This window comes from Manis javanica, chromosome 15 (genome assembly GCF_040802235.1).
Source record: "Manis javanica isolate MJ-LG chromosome 15, MJ_LKY, whole genome shotgun sequence".
Lineage (NCBI taxonomy): Eukaryota > Metazoa > Chordata > Mammalia > Pholidota > Manidae > Manis > Manis javanica.
The window spans coordinates 46,671,236-46,691,973 of NC_133170.1; the positions used below are offsets into that span (position 1 = coordinate 46,671,236).

General features: G+C 41.4%; 1 pseudogene; it reads right to left on the reverse strand.

Annotated features, from left to right (window-relative positions):
* Positions 1 to 14,726: 14,726 nt before the first annotated feature.
* On the reverse strand, positions 14,727 to 15,273 carry LOC108389761 (glycine cleavage system H protein, mitochondrial-like; annotated as a pseudogene).
* Positions 15,274 to 20,738: the final 5,465 nt, after the last annotated feature.

A 20,738-nucleotide genomic window follows, 5' to 3' on the forward strand; every position in this document is an offset into this window, starting at 1 on the left:
ATACCTATGTACATTTTTCAAATCCTCTTTGGATTTCTGTCAGTTACTGCAAATTGATACTTACATAGGTCTTTCAAAAAAAAAGTGTCATAACACAAAGTTCAGAAAGCAGGGGATACAAGTATAGTAATATTTGATATTGTGTATATAAAGTATATACTAGGATTATCACTTGGGCAAAACTTTTTGAGACTTACATATTGATGTATTTGTAATACTCACAGCATTATTGTACCTTTTGATGTAGTTCCCAGCAATCAAAAGAAAAATACCCAAGTTATCAGGTTCCATTTCCTGGTCAGGAACTTGGTGTAAATCATTTACACTGATCATATTACACTAGTTTTTCTTCATTATGTACTTGAAATAATTGCTTATTCCAAGATCCTCCCCTGAGTCACCACCTCAAACTTGTACCTTAGCTAACAGCATGATTTGTTCCATAGTATAGCCTGTAGAACTGTATTTAAGATAGTAAAGACAGGAAGCAGGAAAGGGCACTTTAAAAAGTCAGAAAAGTAGTGCTTAGCCCTTGTTTGGCTAGTTATCAGCTCTGTGATTTCAGATAGTATCAAACTCTTTAAATCCCAGTTTCCACATCTACAAAGAAGATTATGGATCAATAGTCTATAACTTTCTTTCCAGCTTTAACATCTGATTATATCCAAAGAACAAATGTGTAAATGTGTTATTTAAACTGTACCACAATTCTGTAATATTTTCAAATTCAATCTTGATATTAGATCACTTGATGATCTTTTAAAGCATTATAACTGCCAATTCCCAGTTAGGTCTGTTTATGGAAGGAAGCAATGTCTTTCTTGATACAGAAGTCAGGTACAATTAATTTCTGAGAGTAGTATTTTAACTTTCTATCCTCCTGACTATAACTAGCTAGCATTTCTGACTGAATGGAATTTAGAAAGGCGGGCCTAAAGAAGATGGGTCACAAACTCCAGGGCAAAGGAAGAATGCAGACGAGCAGGGCATGGAAAAGTTAGTTAGAGATTAAGGGGGAAAGCAGCTGACTTTCATGCAAAAAAAAGCACAACTGTAGTGCCTTAAATTCCATCAGTTTGAAAGACTGCATTTGTCTAAGTTGGAATCTAACCCTTTTTATAAAAGCTCTCTCATATTTTTGCTATAATATAAAACCGATTGGAGGAGTTTACAAGGCAGTCTTAGAAACTGGGCAAAATCTACCAGAATGTAAAATGTGTACGACCTTTGATTCAACAGCTCTAATTCTTCAACTCGAGTCAACAGAACTACTGGCACATGTCCAGCCATGTGTACAGAGTGTTCACCGCAGGACTGTTTGTACTGGAGAAAGATGGGAGACAACCTAGATAAGTGACCCGCAGCAAGGCAGCGGTCATGTGAGCAGTACAGGCATTGTATTTGAAATAATTTTAAGCTTACAGAAAAGTCACAAAACATACAAAAAATTTCTGCAGGTTCTGCAAACATCAATACTCTATCACAATTACTTTATCCTTCTTGCTGTACACACACATACACACACACACACACATACACACACACACACACATACACAATCGTCATTTACAGCAAATTTTAAAAGCCATTTTTCTTTCTGGTGCAGGACCAGGCATTGCATTTACGTGTGAGGTCTCTCAAATTTCCTTTAATCTGGACTAGCTCCTGGGTCTCCCTTTGTCTTTCATGGCCTTGCCATTGCTTAAGGGTACAAGCCAGTTATTTTGTAGAACGGCCCTCAATTGGGGGATGGCTTATGTTTCTGCATGATTAGGGTATGCAGCCATTTCCAGTTTAGTTAATGTGTATGTAATGACATGGCCGACCTCAGGTATTTTGCTAATGGAGGAAGGGAGACTCATCGTCATGGCAGCAACAGCAAAGAGAAGGCCCACTCAAAGGATTTAACTAAAATTATTTTAATGGAGGAACTCTTCAGAGGTGTGGACAGGGGTAAAGGAAGAGCAGAGGGTCAAGGAAACCAACCCAGATGGTACTGAGCCCTGGGATCAGCAAGAGTGAGGAGCGTTGCCGGCCATGGAGCGGGAGGAAGGAGCAGCTGGAGCTGGAGCTAAGGAAGCGTGGCTGCCAGGCGGGGGCCTCGCCATAGAGGGACCTGCACTGGGAGGGGGGATCAAGGCTGTCATTGTCTCAGCACCCCCTTTACCCCCTCCAGTCTCTCACCGGTGCCTCCCAGCAGCCGAGACCAGACAGAGGCAGGTGGGCAAGGGGGCCAGTGCAGTGAGGCCCATAGGAATCAGCTCTCCAGGGCACACCCAGGACAGACAGAGGTGGAGAGTTAAATAGGAAACAACCAGCACTGGGGGCAAGTTCTAGTGTCCAAGGATATGAAAGAAGATGTCACCTTGGATTCTTCTCACAGTGCAAAATTTCACCTGAGGGCTAGGGCTGAAAACAGAAAGCACCAGGCACTCCATGATTTATATGCACAAAGCAGCAAGACTGGGGCCACCCTCCCTGTCACAGAGCTAAGAGAGGAGCAAAAATGTAGAACAAGTCCTACCCCCACATGACCCTCCTCTAGTCTGCATAAGAAGAGACCTGAGAGGGCAGGAGGTCACCAGCCTTAGAGCAGCAGCTCATGAGAAAAGTCTGTTCCCTCGACTCGCTTTGCAGGAGGGACAGAGAGGAGATTGCTTCCCCTCCCCAAGATAAGGCGGACAATCTCTATTTAGTTTCCAAGAGAATTACTTGTAAAGACTGGGGGTGAATGCAAGAAGACAAGGACATTTTATTCCCTATCTGGATGTTCACGCTCCCTGCTCAGAAGAGAACTGGAGAGAGACAGAGGCAAGGGAATGGTTGGGGTTCCAGCTCTGACCAGAAAGTCAGAACTGACCTCATCCCCTCAAGTTCTTGATTTCTGTCAGACATGGAAGATGGGATTCCCACATGTGTCTACCAGTCTTAGAGACAGTTTTGGGAAGCAGTTAAGACTGGAAGAACTCAGACCCAGCACCGTCAGGTACTGCAGCGGGCAAAGGCATGCCCTATTAAAGCCTGAGAATGGATGCCATCCTTGGCTGGAAGAAGTACCTCAATATGGCTAAGGGCTACCACCGGTAACCAATGCTGAATGGAGGCTAGCCTCTCTTGCAAGACATTATCAATACTTTGCCCATCTTTACGGAGCTCACAAAGGCTAGAATAGTAGATACAGCCAGCCAAGAAAATGTCGTAAGCAAGCTCCGTACCCGCATCCCCACAAAGCCCCAGCGGCTGAGGCCATACGCAGGTCTAGCCTTCGCGGGGCTGAAGAGAGGTCCTCTCCGAACTGCATTTAAGACTGAAGTTTTAAAACAAACATAATCATAAATATTAAAATGAAGCCATTCTAATAACTGAAAGTAACAAGAAAGGTACGGAAAGGGGCTGACATTTCATTAAGGAACCCAGTTCCACCCAACAAAAAAAAGAAGTTTAAAATATCATAGCTGTGGGAAAGTCATTCTTTAAAAATTAAATCATTTCATGTTCCAATGAATTGTGCTCAAAGAATCACCTCCATATTTTAAAAGTTAATACATATGTGCAAATAAAACAATTGTTAAGTCACATATCAAATTGTTAACAGTAATTACGCACGTGGATGGAAACTGTCAATGTTCCAAGATAAATTGTCTTGTCTTATTCTGCCTTCTTTGGTGTTTAAAACCTATAACAAGCATGTATTTGTGCATTACATGTGGAATTACCCTAAGAGGTAAAAAGCTTTCTCGCACTTTCTCTGTGAGACAGTGTGCACTTCTCAAGCGTTAGGAATATACTGTGAGGGTCAGAAGGGATGGTATCTGCAAAGCCTCCTCAGTCCCGGCCCAAAAGATGTTCACTTAGCCCCCTGTCCTTGGCCCTCCCACCACATCTTTGTCGTTAGCATCTTAAGTGTGGTAGCCCAAATGTCATTTTATGTTTAAAAAGGAAAAATGTTACAAGTACTGCAAATGCAATTACTGCCTTTTTCTTCATTTCCTTTTTAATAATCAGTATTACATATTTTCTTCATAAATGAACTTAACATTGTTTTCAGTGTCTTCAAGCTTTGTTTTATTTAATTCTTCTTAGGTTCCACTGACAGTTGTCAAAAATGTGTGTTCTGCTTATCATCAACAAAGTTATGACTCAAAGTTTTCCTCCACCTGCTTGGTTCTGGGGGGGCCTGTGTCCAGAACACACTCTCCTTTGGAGCCCCTCTGATGTGCCTCTCAGAAAAGGCCACATACAATCTGGAAGGTGCAGAAGGGGCCAGAAAACCTCAGCCACTTCTCCCTGTGCCCCTGCCTCCTGCTGCCTCCTCAGCTCTCACCTGTCCCTTTCCTGGCTCACATCCCGATCACAAATCTACTGTTTTTCCCACCGAGCTGACAATGCCACTAAGACAACTTGTAGCTTTCCACACTTTGTTCATTCTGCAAATGCTTATGGAGGGCTTACTGTAGGTCAGGGCCATATCCAGGGCTAGGGGGTAACAATGAATAAAGTAAGGCCCTTGCTGGCTGCACAGCAAAGCCAGAACCTTCCCACTGCTTCTCAGTCCCAGGTTGGCCCAGGGCTGTGCTCCAAGCTTAGCATGACTAGCACCCCTCTAATTCTTTATAATTTCCAAGGTGACTTCCATGATGTTTGCTGCTGATATTATATTTTGAGTTGGTTGGCAAAAAATAAAGAAAAGAAAAGTTAAGCTATCTTTTGTTTTCTGCCTGTAATAATCTACCTCTCTGGGTTATAAAATGTTTACATAACAATCTTAATTTTATGAAAGCTGTTAACAGTTTTTAAAAGATGTTCATTTAATGTAACAATACCAGATTGAGCATGACCTCAGTGGTGGCCTTCTCCAGTGGGAGACTGACGCACACTCCAAATGCTGTCAGAATTGCCACTAACTACGGTGGAATGGGCTTCAATCAGCTTTGTGAGTCAATGTCTCCTACATAAAAATTCTTGTGGGGAAGAGTGGGCAAGAGATTTCCATGTCTATCCTGCCTGTAATGTTAGCCTCCCTAGAAGGCTACACAATGGCTTAGGGACTTTAGTTTGAAATACCTGATTTCCTGTGATTGGTCCACTGGGATTTTTGAATGATCCTAATACCAATTTAGCAGTTTGGATACAAGCACATCCTTAATTAACTTTTCATCAATTCCTCTCTTATCAAAATAAAGCTTTTGATAGGATTATTTCTTTATATTTCATTTATTTGAGAAGGAAAGAAAATTTCAAAGGAAAAAGAATTTAGACATTAGAAAAGAAGGGATATTAATAAGACCTTTGCATGTGAAACTCACCTCTAGTTCTGGCTACTGGGTTCACCTCAAACATTGTATCTGTTGAGAGAATATTGTAAGTCATATTCAGAATCATCTTGGAATAAAAAGTCCTCTTTCCATATTTCAAAATCCTGGATGGGGTTTTATGGATTTTCTTTAACAATAAATTGATTGCTAAAAATGTAACTAACATATCTTGCTACCACGTTGATGTACAACTAAAACCAAACTTTAGCTTATATTTAGATAGGGTATCGTTACAGCATGGAGTTTTGATTTGTTGTTTTATAACCATGGCTCCTTTTGAATCTTCAGAATCTTTTCCCTACATGCCTGCTCAGCCTGAAGCTGACTCCTTATCCCCATTCCTCCCTCCCTCTGAAGTTACATTCCTTTCAAGTATGCATTCATTCAATTCATCCCTCAAGCAACATCTCACCACACTACCCTTCAAGAATATTTCAGTCCAGTGAGAACCAAATTTTAAGAAAAGGAATGTGACTCCCAGCCAGCAACTTGTCTTTTTATAGACCAGGATAGAATCCACAGCTATTTGACTTGTATTGTATAGAGTGCACGGCCAATGTCATGCATGTGAGAGCTTCAGAAGAGAAGTTGATGGTGAAAAAACACAGGCAAGAAAGCCACAGGAATATTCCAGAGAAAGGAGAAAGACCAAATTCTGCAACAAATTAAATTTAGCCTACCTATCACAATAGGTAATTGATAATAACAGTGAACAACAACAAAAAAAACACACAAAAGTTAATCCTTAGGCACTACACATGATATTCAATTATAGCATGGAAAATACATATAATTAAATATACCTGAATATTAGCACTCATAAAACTGTTAACCTTTCACCACCATTGCACATATCCAAATATGCCCAGTAAGGCATCAAATAGAGGTCCTTGTTCTTTATAGTTCAAATTACAAACCCAATATCCTGTAAAATTATGTGTTTAGAAATACAGATGGTTAATATTCACAAGAATGAACTGCACAGCTATTGCTTTTTGTGACCCCTATGAAAACAGTCCCTTGGTTTGTATCACTTATTGCTAGCCTCACTGATTAATAGGTTTTAAGAAATTATAGAAAACAAGAGAAGTGCCAAAAGAACAACAGAAAATGGGAGACTCCCAGATATGGCCCTAAACTTTTTAATAGGGTAAGAGTTGGATTCCACAAACTCTAGACAATTGCGGACAATGGAAATATTTTAGCCACATTTTAAAATGTTAAAAGAACCAGGTGAGACAATGAGATAACACCTCACACCAATTAGGAAGGCCAACATTCAAAAGACAAGAAACAACAAATGCTGGTAAGGATGAGAAGAAAGGGGAACCCTCCTACACTGTTGCTGGGAATGTAAATTGGTACTATTGTGGAATGCAATATGGAGGTTCCTCAAAAAACTAAAAATAGGAATACCATTTGACCCAGGAATTCCACTCCTAGGAGTCTACCTGAAGAAAATAAAATCCCTGATTCAAAAAGACATATGCACCCCTATGTTTATCGCAGCACTATTTACAATAACCAAGATATGGAAGCAAACTAAGTGTCCATCAGTAGATGAATGGATAAAGAAGAGGTGGTACATATACACAATGGAATATTATTCAGCCATAAGAATAAAACAAATCCTACCATTTGCAACAACATGGATGGAGCTAGAGGGTATTATGCTCAGTGAAAAGCTAGGCAGAGAAAGGCAAACACCAAATGATTTCACTTATATGTGAAATATAAAAACAAAGCAAAATAGAAGGAACAAAATAGCAGTAGACTCATAGACACCAAGAAGAGACTAGTCATTACCAAGGGGGAGGGGTTGGGAGGGTGGTAGGAGATGGGGAGGGGATAAAGGGGCACAATAATTCACAATCACAGTATAAGCTGGTCATGGGGAAGGTGCTATAGCAAGGAGAATACAGTTATGATTCTATAACATCTTACTGTGTTAATAGATAATAACTGCACTGGGTGGGGTGAGGATTTACTAATGTGGGGAACTGTTGAACCACTGTGTTGTGTATTTGAAACCAACATAAGATGGTAGGTATATCAATGATACTTTAATAAGAAAAAGAACCAGGTGAGAATAGTTAATTTTAATAGTTCATTTTCTTTAACTGAATATATCCAAAATATTATCATTTCTTCATATCATAAAAATAAAAAATTGTGAATGAAATATTTTAAATCTTTTTTGCAAAATCTTCAAAATTTGATTAGTATCTTATACATACATAACATTTTAATTATGATCAGCCACATTTGAAGTTTCAAGTATTCTGTGGCCACATGGGGTTCTTGGCTAATATTGGACTACGCAACTGTGGACAAGCTACCGAAGGCAGCACAATTCTGAAACATTATATCTTGGCAAAGCCTGAGGCAAAAGCTTATGCACTACTACTTTATTAAAGGCACAATCCCAGGAAGTAAAAATGAGGCAAAGATGGGAAGCAACAGGGAAGGAAGGCCACTGAGCTGGCCATTGTTTGAAACAAGGACATCTGATTGTTCAGTCTCCTGCTGTCACCCTCTGAGAGCCATAAACTCGTACTTTTCAGCAGGAGGAAGAAAGAATTTACCAGCTCGCTTGCATCTCACTTGACCAAAGTTCACAGAACATTGACTCCCCCACACCTGCAGATGGCATGTAACCTGATGCCAATTCAAGCCCCACAGCATCTGACACCCTAAGGCCGTGGGGAAAGCCCAGTGCAGCAAGTGGCTTGGCAGGGGCAGGAAGCAGGGCCCTGTAGAATTGTGCCCATGGGAAGCTAGTTGCCAGCGCAGCTGGGGAAAACAAACAGCCAGAGACCCCAGGGACAGGACTGGAGAGAGGATGTGAGGTGGTGGGTAAGAAATGTTTGATGAGACTAAGAATCTAGAAATGACTAAGAGCTGCCGTGGGTGACCCAGACGGAGTCACACCAAACGGAAGACTTACTATGTTGAGCCTAATGCCCTGCATGGGTAGATCATGTTAGACTTTCCTGGATCCCTACCTTGTCCATCTAATCTTCAAATTTGATGTAGAGTAATTCCTGCCTACAAACCAAACTTTGCCCTGGACACTGCTCAAAGTTAAGTCCTATATGGATGGAATTGAAAGGCTACTGGGCCAAAAACACATGTCCAGAGAGCCTGGCCCTGATTCTTCTCTGATCTTAGGACCCAGTGTTGGTGACTGGGTTCCTGCGCAGTTACAGAGTTCTTATTCTTTTCCTCTATTTCCTTCTTCTTTCCCATGCTGCTGGAGACCTGGAGGGTCTGCCAGGTTCCATCAGCCTGCGGCTGGGCATGTTCTCCTTGCCTCCTTACAGTCATTGCTTTGTGTTTCTAAAGCTTTGCTTCCCAGCATATTCGTCTGCCTAAAAGGGCAGGTGACTTGCATTATTGGGCCTTCCTAGTAGAGATGCCCCTTGTTGTATCCCTGTACCCTCGTTTCCCCAACCTCCCTTCTTCCAGCATTGCTGGGCTTCCCACAGCACCTGCAGCTTGATCGGACCCCCCAGTCTGCCCTCCCCAGCCCACAGTACAGATGTATTCACTCTACTTGAAAAGGACCTCTTCTCCAGAGCCCAAAGATCTGCCTTTGGTCTTCCCTAACTAGAGGCTTATCCAAGGGCTTCTGCCTACCATCCTGCAATGCACATACCCCTTCCTCTGGACAGAGGCGACCCTGCACCAGTGTCCATGGCTTGGTGAGCAGGAACACCCCTGTGCAGGCTGCAGTCTGCCCGTCTTCACTTGTGGCCTTACGCTGGCGGCCCAGAGCACATTTCCCCCAAACTCTTCCAAAGACTTCCTTCCTATCCTTCCAGTCATTGCTAAATGTTCCCTCTAAGAGGCCCTTTCTGGCCATCCATTCTAAAGAAGGCCCTATTACCATCTCAGATTACCCTCAAAGCACTTGTCATGATTGATATATTATTCAACCATTTGCTTATTTACTTCTCTGTCTTCCCCTTCAGACTATAAACTGCATTAAAGCCGAAATTACCAATGTATATCCTGCCCCTTCGTTGTACCAAAAATAATATTTGTTGAATGAACGAAAGAATGAATGATCTCTTTACCTAGCAATCAAGCTCCTCATACTAGAAATCAAGGGAATGACACAGACTAGGGGCCAGGAGCTCAAAAAAGCCCCATGATGCCCTGCATTTCTGAACGCTTACAGGTCTCCCTCCCAGACTTCCCCCAAGGGAAAACACTGGGGCTTATGCCCTGCTGCATCCTGCTACTCAGCGCAGTGTTTGACATAAAATAGAATTCAAAATAGTTGAATGAACAAATGGCCCCACCAAAGGGATTCCTGACTGGTTGAACCATGCTCCCAGAGAAAGCTAAAGAATGGGTCCAGATGCCGATGAAGGTCGGGGATGTGGTGACACCAGGCTCCATCCTACTCAGTGTCCTTTCTGAGTGACTCTGCTGAAGACCATCTGCTCTGATGTGTGAAGTGTGAGAAGCTGGGATGGCGGGTCAGTGTGTTAGGAACATTAGGTAGAAAGATAGGCATGAGCAGCTAGAAAAGGGAAGGTAAGTTTCAAAGGGAAAAGCCCCCAGATAAAGTTCAAAGAAAAAGCCCCCCAAACTCTGCCCAGGTAGGGGTCCCATGTGAAGACAATATGGGCTTTGCAGGGAGATAACTTCCTTCCAACCAGATCCCAGTGGTGGCACAATCGAGCGGAACTAAGAACTGCCTGAATCACACCTTAGCCTGGGGAAAGGACAGGCTCACTGGGAGGGTGGCTATATAGATGGACCTGTCAATCAAATGGCCCCACCTTGTCAGTCAAAGAGGCCCTTCTTAAGCAAAATGCAACATATAAGCCTCTCACAAATGGGTCAAGGCCTCTGTCTGCCCCGACTCTGGCCTGTTCCTCCCTCAGAGTGTATGCAAACATTCCACTCTGCTTTCCTTTCAATTCTTTGTTGCTGTGGGGACAAGAACCAAGAAGAAACTCAACCCATAACAAGTGTATCAGGAAACGGCCAAGGGAGAGGAGATAAGAGCGGCTGCAGTGAGTGTGGGCTGCAGCCTTGATTTTGCAAACCCAGTGTGAGTATTTTTGGGAGGGCTGCAGTGTAGGCCTCGTGGAAGAGTGTGGGGGAGGATGCGCGGTTCCAGGTAGGAATGTGCATCTGTTGGATTCCCTGGCTGGTGATTCAGAAGCTAAGCCTGGAGTGGCTCCAGTTGTTTCACTTTGTTTTGCCATAGAGCCTAAAAGCGCTATTTTAAAAATAGCATTGCTGACAGGATTCTATAAATTAATCTCTGTGTACCTTCCTCACCAAAGTTCTCAATTTATAACACCCTTGGTTAGAATACAGCCTTCTCTCTTTCCTCATCATATGCACATAAATACAGGTTCCTTCTCCTCTTTCAGTAACTGTACTGATTTTTGTTTTATTCTTGAATTTGATGCCAAGGTTGCTAAATGTCTACTGAAGCTTAGGAGCATAGAGTTGATATAAACGGGGTCGAGGACCCCACATATTTAAGGTGGAGGCCAAATTTTCAATGCAGCCCCTAAAATCCACATAACATAACCTGCCAGGAGCTGGTCTCTCCTAACCTGTTGTCCCATGAATGCCTTCCTCCAGGAGCCAACCCAGTAAAATATCATAGTGCTAAAAAATTAGAAAATTGGGATGCAGTGTGTGTGTGGCCTATTTAATTCTAACAGCAACCTACTGAGATGGGTACTTGCAGCAGAGCAGAGGCACGGCGCATGCCCACGAGACGTGCATTGTCCATTCTGTGGAGAGGGAAGGGGGATGGAAACTGAGTTTATAACTGATCATGCCTACATGAGGATGAAGGCTCCATAAAAGTCCCTGAAGACCTGGATGCAGAGCGCTTCCAGGCTGGTGAACACGCCCGCCTGCTGGGGGGTGGCGCACCCCACCTCCACAGGGACAGAGGCTCCCATGCTTAGGACCTTCCAGGTCTCGTGCGATGTATCTCTTCACCTGGCTGTTTGCTTGGCCCTTTATCATATCCTTTATTATATAATACACTGGTATGTGTGTTGCCCTGAGTTCTGTGTACTATTCTATCAAGTGACTGGATCCAAGGAGGGAGTTATGGGAACCTCGGATTTGTAGCCAAATTGGACAGGAGTTGTGTGTAACCTGGAGACCCACTACTTGCTGTTGGCATTTGAGGTCAGGGGCAGTCTTGTGAGATAAGCCCTTAACCTATGGGGCATGCATTAACCCTGGTGAGTGTCAGAATTATAGGACATCCAGCTGATGTCACAAAGAATTGCTTGGTGCAGGGGGAAGAAAAGGCCCACATTTCTGGTGTCAGATTTATTATGTGATGAATAAAGGAAGACACACAGCAAAGTTTCCCTATACCCTTCCCCGATGATCCTTTCTTCTAGTATTACACCCTTGTGTAACCTTGTCCTCTTGAGCTGAGCTAAGCATATTGACTCACTTCTATCAAATAGAGCATGGCAGAAATGATACTGCATCACTTCCACAATTAGGTTATAGAAAGGCTATGGCTTCCATTACGGATGATTCTCACTCACTGACTCCCTCACTCACTTTCTTCTGGGTCTCACCATATATTATAGACTGGATTATGTCCCTCGCAAACCTCCCATGTGATGGTAGTTGTAGACAATGCCTTTAGCGAGGTAACTAAGGTCAAACGAGGTCATCAAGGGTTGGTGCCCTATTAAGAAGAGGAAGAAACACCAGAAATCTCTCTCTCCACATGTGCACAGAGCAAAGGCCCTGTAAGGAAGGACAGAAGGAGCATGTGACTGTGTACAAGCCAGGAAGAGAGCTCTCACCAGAAACTAAATCTGCCATTGCTTTGTGTATGCACTGCCAGGCTGCAGGACTGTGAGAAAATAAAGGTCTGGTGTGTAAGCCACCCTGTCTGTAGTATTTTGTTATGGTAGCTGAAAGAGACAAATACACCATGTCATGAGGTGGAAAGGCCTGCATGGCAAAGAACTAAGGCTTTTCAACAATCACATAAGTGAGTTTGGAAGCTGATCCCCCTCAGTCAAACCTTCAAATGAGACCACAGTTCTAGTTGGCAGATTGACTGTCACCTTGAACCAGAGGCACACAGCTAAGCCACACCCAGATTCCTGACCCACAGAAACTCTAAGATAATAAATGCTTGTGGTTATAAACTGCCAAGTTTTGGTGGTAATTTGTTATGCAGAAATAGATAGATGGAAGCAACGTGCAACGTCAAAAGACTGGGTGGATAAAGTGGCTAATCAGAGAATCAGCCCCAAATGCATTGCCATTGGAAAAAAAAGAATTGGAGCAGAGAATAGGGAATTCTAGTGTGCAGCCAAGTCAACAGAGATGAAGAGGCAAAAGCAAGGAACAGCCAACTACCCAGGTAAGCGGGAGGCCGTCTTTGTAAAACCCGAAACCGGGGATTCCAGCCCGGGCCTGGCCTTCCCTGTGCTGCAGGCTGAAAGATCTGCTTCCAATATCCATAACCAATAGGTAAGATGGTCCCTTAGTTTGGGTTACCCAAACTAAGATAAGATAAGGAGTAAAGTAAAAGAAAAGTAGTTAGAGTTGATCCCAGAAAACACCACTAGTAGAGATGAGAGACAGAAAAGAGAAGAAAGCCAAGGTCATATTCTGTTATACATTCTGCAATAATAATACCATAAATTGGGTGACTTATGAACAACAGACATTTATTTCTCATAGCTCTGGAGGCTGGGAGGCCCAAGATCAAGGCACAGGCAGATTCGGTCTGGGGAGGCCCAGGTACCGGTGCACATCTAGACAGTGCCTTCCTGCTGTGACTCACATGGCAGAAGGGGTCACAAAGTGCTCTCTTGGCCCCTTTTATAAGAGCACTGACCCCATAATGAGGGCTCCAGCCTCATGACCTAAGGCCCTTCCAAAGGTCCCACCTCATAATGCCATCACATTAGGCATTAGGCTTCATCATAGGAGTTGGGGGGCATGGGGTGTACACAAACATTTAGTCTATAATAGCCAACAAAGAATTGTTGTCATTGTGCAAATTATCACTACTGGCAACTGAACTCTAGTGCCCCAGAACCTGGGACACAGGATGATAGAGCATGGCATCTCGGAGGTATCCCACCCAGGGGTGAGAGAACTGGTGTATTTATCCACCAACTCCTGCCAGCCATTGGTAGGGTGGGGAAGGACATTAATTCCCAGCACCCGTTGCATATAATACATACATGCTTGTAAGGAGAAGTTAGCTAGTGTGCCTTGACATAGTAAGTGCAAGGAGATACGAAGGAGACTCTGAGAGCATTCGCTACATATAGGCCCCTGATTAGGTAGCAGCTACACACGGCCTATCTACATGGAATCATTGAAAATTATTTTTGTGGAAACTTGCTGAAATGAAGATGGCTGTTAGGCTTTTAAGAGATTTGAAAAATAACATTTGAATTCAAATGAACTCAGTCTCCCTCTAGCTTTAAGTCTTGATTTGAGTCAGAGACTTTTGAGAAGTGACCAGCTTCTCTGAGCCTTGGTTTTATTCCCTGTAAAATGGACCCAGTAATTCCTACTGTAGTCAGTAGTTGTAAGAAAAAAGCATACAACAGCTAGCATAGAGATAATCAGGGTTTTTTCAGTTTAAACTTGCAATGATAATCTGGTGACAACAACTTTACCTGTACACAGGATTGCTCAGACAAAAAAGTCAGTATTAGTGTATGCAATAGATGAATGTTCATGCTCTCCCAAAATTCCTATGTTAAATCCTAACACCCATGTGATTGTATTTGGACATCTCTGGGAGGTGATTAATTGATAAAGAGGAAGCTCTTATAAAAGAGACCCCAGAGAGTTCCCTTGACCCCTCTGCCATATGAGGACACAGCAAGAGAATAGCCCTTTTTTTTTTTTTAACGAAGATGTTGGATTTTTATTATTAAACTGTTCTTATTTTCCTGCAAGGCTATTGCTTCACTGTATAAAAATAGCACCAGCTAACACAGTATATTGCAAAATTAAGATAGTATTGTTCTTCATCTGACAATATACAACAAAACTTTTCTCCACTGCCAGGTATTCCCAATGAAAGATAATTAAGTATTTTGACCCAAATCCAGGGATGGATATAAGCAAGTTACATAAGGCTTAAGATAATGTTATCCTTGAATTACATAATTTTATACCTACTTTTTACAGGTAATTTTAGCAACTCTGAATACTGTAATTGTAGTCTAGCCTAAAGACCATAGGGTATTGTGGAAAAGATTCATAGCATATTTATCTGCAATCATTAGAAAGTTAAGAGGATTTTCTTCCAGCAGCATGTTGAAAGTAGTTTCTTCTTCCACTGGTACTACTTAAAGTTGCTATCAAAACTTTCTATCCACCAATAATTTTAGACAACTATACTAGATTAAGTTGTTTCATACTAGTTTATTTAGGAGTTCCATTTTCAGTCCTCGATAGATTTTATGTATTTCTCATATGCTTCTTCACTCATAAGTTCCTCTAGTTCTGAAGGATTACTCAAGTGTCATCTTGATCAGCCAACCATCTTCTTAACAAGATTTGTTGACAAGTCTTGGATTTTCGGCAAGACCTTCATTAATTTCAGTTACTTCTGATAGAGAAGAATAGAGTTCACTAGCAGCTTTCACACTTTCCAAGTTCCAAACTCATCTTGGTTGTTCAATTTTGTCCCAACTGCAGGCAGACTACAGTAAACAAAATCTCCCAAAGCTTCCTGTGCAAAATTTCTGAATCCCACTGTTCCAATACCTTTTTGTGTTGTTATCCATTCATGTTTGTCTGTGAATTTATGCATGGAGAGCAGAGCAGGGCCCGTGCACAGCGTTCGGATGGCGCTTGCCCTCAGCCTCCAGGGATGCAGAGGGCAGGGCGCAACCGGCACCAAGGCAGCAAACAGGCTGCACCCTGCAGCCCGCAAGCTCCGCACCGTTCGCCGGGCCATGTTCGTGGGAGTGCCCAGAATAGCCACTATTGAATTAGCAGGCATGTCCTACCAGATGTCAAATCTGCCAGCACCTTGATCTTGGACTTCCTGGCAATCCAAGATGTGGAAAAATCAATTTCTTTTGTTTATGAGCCACCTGATCTATGGTATTCTATGATAGCAGCCCGAATAGACAAACAGTGCACTTTGGATAAAATGCTCAATAAATGCCTATCAGCATTAAAATGCACAATCTATGGCACATTATATAAATAAATATTCCTTACCACTTTCTTTCACATTCTGATGTTAAATAACATTAAAAACCTAATGTTGTTTTCAGTCATGTCCAACCAAACATTTGCTATTCCTTCAAACTTGCTTTTTCTACAAAGTTTCTTTATTAAAGCTGCTATATATAAAATGAATATGCAAGCAAGATGGTGGAAATTTATCTAAATAAGTCAGTGTCATTAGGTTAAAGTAAGCTTTCAATTTTAAAAAGCAAAGTAGCAGAGTAAATGGAGGAATAGCTCTCCAGCACCGTGATTTTTAAATTGTAAAACCATGCTAGCACACAACAAAATTTATCAGTATGTAAACTAGTAGTGGGAAGCACCCATTATTTAGGAGTTTGATTCTAGAAAACTCAGAGCTGAATAAAAATTTAAATTCATGAAAGACTGCCAAACAAGCTAGGCAGGCCTAATTGGCTAAAAATAAATACACTAATTCCAAATATGTGAGAAATGAAGAGAAGCACTGTACATTCTTATAAGTATCCCAGGGCTCATAAAAATAACTCAAAATCTCTGAAAATCTCTGATACATAGACACAAATATTCAAGGTCACATTAAAATGGTAACACTATGACCAGAATGAATGAAATCACCAATATATGACAAATGTCTATGGTTGGAAATATTTATTTTTGACTAATGTGTTATTTTAGTCAATTGCCCTGGGACCTCCATTACAGTCTGAAACATGGCAGATGTTTGAGAAATGCTAGCTCCCCTCTATTTATCAGTTTGCCTGTGGCAGTGCTAAAAGGAGAAAATGCTAACAAAGATTTCAGAGACTCGTCATCAAGCCCAAACCATCCCCAAAAAGGCCCTATTGGTAAAAACTCAATTATGGGAAATGAAACCAGAGGTTTGCTATGAAGTGCTTTGGGGTTGTTTATGAAAGAATATTAAAGGAAATAGAGATAGATTTTGGACACTAAGAGAGAGACAAGAAATGCATCAAATTGGACAGAGGCCCAATAGTCCAGGTTGTAGTCCAAAAAATAATAAGGTCTAGGAGGTCCAGAAACACTGCTTGAAAGAAGCAGACAAAACAGAATGGCTCAGAAGCTAAGTGAATGCTTATGAAGTATCTGTGAATGCTAAACATCTCTTGAGGCATTCTTTTTCCTAAAACAGACACAAACTAGAGATAAATCCTTATTATAGTCAGAAAACACTGGGCAGACCCACCAGAAGCCTGTGCTCTCTAACACATGTATAACCCTGCCATGGAAAAGGATGACAGTCCAACACAAGTCAATGAAAATATGTCTTTAGGAAGATTCCTTTCATGTGGGTTTCACATTCATCAGACTTTATTAATTTTTCCCAACGATTTTATCACTAAGACTAAGATGCAACTTAAGTGTTCTGTTTTTAATGGCCTAGATATCCAAAACTGTTCATTACAACTTGCACTCCAGCCCGTGTGCTGAGTCTGACCACAGCTGAATTAAAAGCCAGTGGGATCCACACTTGCGGATAGGACACCAGTCTCTGTGCTTTGAGAGTCCTATGTAGCTCAGCCCCAGGCTCAGCCTGAAACAACTTGCCAGCCTCACATTCCTACAAATGCATTGTATGCTTGGATGCCACCAGACTCTCTGAATCCATTAATCAAATTATTTTCACATGGCTAAAGGCAATTCTGTCCAGGGAGTTGCTAGGCAGCTGTGTCTCCTTCCTCGAGATCCACGATCAGTCGTTCACATGTCCCGATCTTGCTGGCTCCCCAGTGGCTGGGGTGCTCAGACCATTGTGAGGCAGTGGAGCAAAGCTCTGCCCCAGACAGCAGCTGTGCCACCTTTAATTGAGAAAGCCTATTGCCAAAGGTTTCTGAGTGATGGGAGAAAGAAGACGCTGTTGCTTTTGCTCAGTGTTTCTCTTGGCCAGAACGATTTCATTTGGAAAGCTTTGGCCTAGATTTAGAGAAAAATCTCTGCCTTCATAAAGATTAAACAATGACCTTTTCCCAGGGGCTACGTACCATCAGGTGAGAACCTGTAGAAGAGCTGTGAGGATGTGGCCAGTTTCAGAGGCAGATGTAGCCCCTGGAGGGCTCAGATTGCGCTCACCCAGTGGCATCTACAGTTCCAGCAAAGTCCAGCAATTTGGCTACAGCAGAACCCAGTCTGTTGAGTGGCTAGCTGTATTTGTTCTGGGTGGTGAGGAGGAAAAGCTGCTAGTCAAAATGTATGATTTGTAATCAAAATATTCATATGATCTTCATCCTATGTTGACATGAATGAATAATCAACAATATAAAAACATAGCACAAGCCTTCGGGACCAGATCTTAGGTTAATACAGTGTAAAACAACCACACTAAACTTCCCAGCACACCATACCATCCCATCTGCATAAAGCCAAATTATTAGCCTGTCCAACTCTATGCTGTTCTTACTACATACACATCCTGTGACTTGGGAATTGGACAGACCCTTTTAAGCCCAGATCTATATCTTACAATCCCTGAAATACTGAGCAAGTCACAACTCCCTCTGAGCTGCAGTTTTCTTGCCTGTAACATTGAGATAATAAGATTAATTTACTAAGTAGTTACTGAGTACCTAATATATACCAGTCATTCTTTTAGGCTCTAGGGGTACAGAAGTAAAAAAAAAGATAAATATTTCAGCCATTATGAAGTTTAAATTGTTTACTTATAAAGATTGTTCAGAAGAACAAAAAAGATAACAAAACAATGACTAATAGTACATAGTAAGTCCCTCCAGCTAAGCCCCTCACTCAGTTTTGTCTCACAACGATGAGTGCTACAAAGAGGGTAGGAGAAAATGCAGTGTGTCATTTCTGAACTGTTTAGGAATCAAAAACACAAACCTCACACCGAATATCATAATTCTTCCAAGTGGTAAAGATACCTCAAGACAAATGCTGGGCATAGAACCAACACGGCATAAATCTGCAAAGAAGTAAAAAGCCAACCTTTTCAAAGAATATTGTTTCTCTCTCACTTACCAACTTTACATTTCCCTGTATGGCCCCGGAAGATGACTGGTTAGCCAGAGACGGGTAAGATTCCTCAAGGGAGGAACAACCTAAGACAGGCACAGTCTCAGGGGGGCCATCAGGTGAGAAATTGGGGACCAACAGAGGGGAGGCTTAGAACCTCACCCCCCACCCCTGTTTTGAGAGAAATCTTCTGCATCCGTGGATGTTTTGTTGCCCTTGTCTAGCTTGGATTAATACTTAGTCTACAGGCACACACCTGATCTACATTTGCCCTCTTACAGCACTAAATTATGTTTTCTACCTTTATCTTGCATCTACCTACCACTTCAGCATTTTATTTAAAAAAATAATAATAATAAGGGAGAAATGTGGGATTCACATATAAATCAAGTATAAAAATCAAATGAATAATCATATCTGACCTGATTGCTTATAGTTCATGATGTGTGATTAAAACCGAAAGTTTCTGTGATGACTGCCCTTGCACTGTTCACCATGTAAGAACTTACTCACTATGTAAGAACTTGTTCATTATGCTTCAGAAGATTGGAGACTGTTGAGAATTAAGCTTGGGGTTGATTAACGATTGTGCATTAAGTCCCCTATACAGAATTTTATTGTTGTTAACAACCATTTGATCAATAAATGAGAGATGCCCTCTCAAAAAAAAAATCGCAATGGCAGAAGACAAAATCAGTAAAAATTTTTATTGATGTGCAGTTGACATTAATAGTTTCAGGTGTACAACATCGTGATTTAACAGATGCATTACAAAATGCTCAGCATAGTAAGTGTAGTTACCATGTAATAACCATGCCAAGTTACTACAATATTGACTATATTGGCCATGCTGTATGTTTCCTGTGACTTATTTTATAACTGAAAGTGTGTATTTCCGAATCCCCTTCACCTAGTTCATCTGTCCTCCCCTGCCCTCCTCCACCAGTTTGTTCTGTGATCAGTAAAATTTGATGTGTGTTATAAATTTTAAAATGTGGTGAACCAAATCATTGTGAATTGATCTTGATGAGAATGTTTCAGAAAAGTAAAAATATTTTAAAAAAGGAAATTGCTCATTAAAAAAAAAAAACACAAACCTCACCTAGACCAATATTTTTTAAACTTCAGATTGTGACATATTAGTGAGTTGTAAAATCAATTTAGTGAGTTAAGGCCAGCACTGTTTCTTAAATTACAAAAAGAATGGAATGGAATGGAAATGTAGTAAGGGTAGGTATTGATTCCTGAAGCTTTGTTTCAATTGTAGTTATGTGCACATGTGTGTGCGTGCATGTGTGTGTGTGTATCTCTACTAGGTCAATACATAAAATGCATTTCTGACTGTAGGATAAAAGTCCCTCAAAAAACTTCTGAAGGCCACTGGTCTAGATATAGTTTTAAAATAGAAGAAAGGAATTTCCTTTCAACTTTTGTTATTATCCCCAAATACAAAACTAATTTCTTACCTCATATTTATAATGATGACTACTATAAAAATTTATATCCAGATAAATTAATTTTTTAAGAAATGAAGAAACATTCTCTAAAATAGATGACATTTTGAAAGTCATTTCCTATAGTCCCTTATACTTTTTATTTATTTCCCAGAATGTCCAACTCAGAAGTGAAATAGATGGGGGGATATGTTGGGGATAGGGAGGCAGGCAGACGAGGGGTATACTTGCTCCTAAGCACATTTTCAAACGTGCTTGAGAAAAACTCTTGAGAAGACACCCTCTCAAGAGTTTCTACGTTAATATGTTTTCCCAATGATGTTTAAAAATATGAAACACCATTTTTTTTAGAAAAAAATAAGGGAGATGTAAAAACAAGATTGCATCGCAGGAAAAGATCATAGATAAATGCTGCTCCTCTCCAGCCATGAGGACAGGTCTTGCCCGACCCCCAGAAACACAGCTGGGCCCTACCTCCAGAAATAGTACCTCTGGTTTTAGAACCTTGCCAGCTTGCTAACCTAGCTTAGAATCACCCAACCTGGGGAAGGGAAAACAGCTCTAATTCATGACCACCTTTTTCCATTGGTCTTCCTCTCCCACAACCTGTCCACTTCGTGCATCATCCACTGTTGGAAACTAATCTAAGTTAATTTAGTCATGAATGAATAGTAGGCTTTCTTGGTAAATATCAACTGCCTCTAAGAAGCAGATGTTCTTAATAATTCTTGTGTCTTTTCAGAATAACATTTTAAATGCATAAAAT